Source organism: Salvelinus sp. IW2-2015, linkage group LG9, assembly GCF_002910315.2.
Source record: "Salvelinus sp. IW2-2015 linkage group LG9, ASM291031v2, whole genome shotgun sequence".
Lineage (NCBI taxonomy): Eukaryota > Metazoa > Chordata > Actinopteri > Salmoniformes > Salmonidae > Salvelinus > Salvelinus sp. IW2-2015.
In genome coordinates this window covers 3,203,421-3,203,873 of record NC_036849.1, presented here as the reverse complement: position 1 = coordinate 3,203,873, position 453 = coordinate 3,203,421, and positions in this window count along the sequence as shown.

Below are 453 nucleotides of genomic sequence, written 5' to 3'. Positions count from 1 at the left end.
GGACAGAGTAGAATTGTAAACACTAAAAATGTACACACTCGAATCAGGTAAGGTTGTCACGGTAAGGTTGTTCACAACAGCTGTGTACCAGTTGTCGTCGTAAATGTTGTTGTGAAGTAGGAGAGGTTTAATCGTCGTGTGAGCTCCCTGAGAGCTTCCTGGCTATGATGGGAGCACTGGTGGCTGGGAATAGTACTCTCCACGCTCTGAAATGGTTGATTCGAAAGAGTGGTGGAGTATGGCCGTTGACAATGTAATATAAGGGAATGATGACGCTGTCAGTCAAACTGAGCTGAAGGAATCTATCTCGGATGAAATGTTTCAAGATCTTGCTATCAAGATAACAGTTAGAACGCCACACACAGTTCTGAGGACATTTCTATCATATCGTTCAGATCCAACCCTTTGCCAAGTGATAGAGGAACTGCTACAGCAGTGATACAAGTCTTTCCT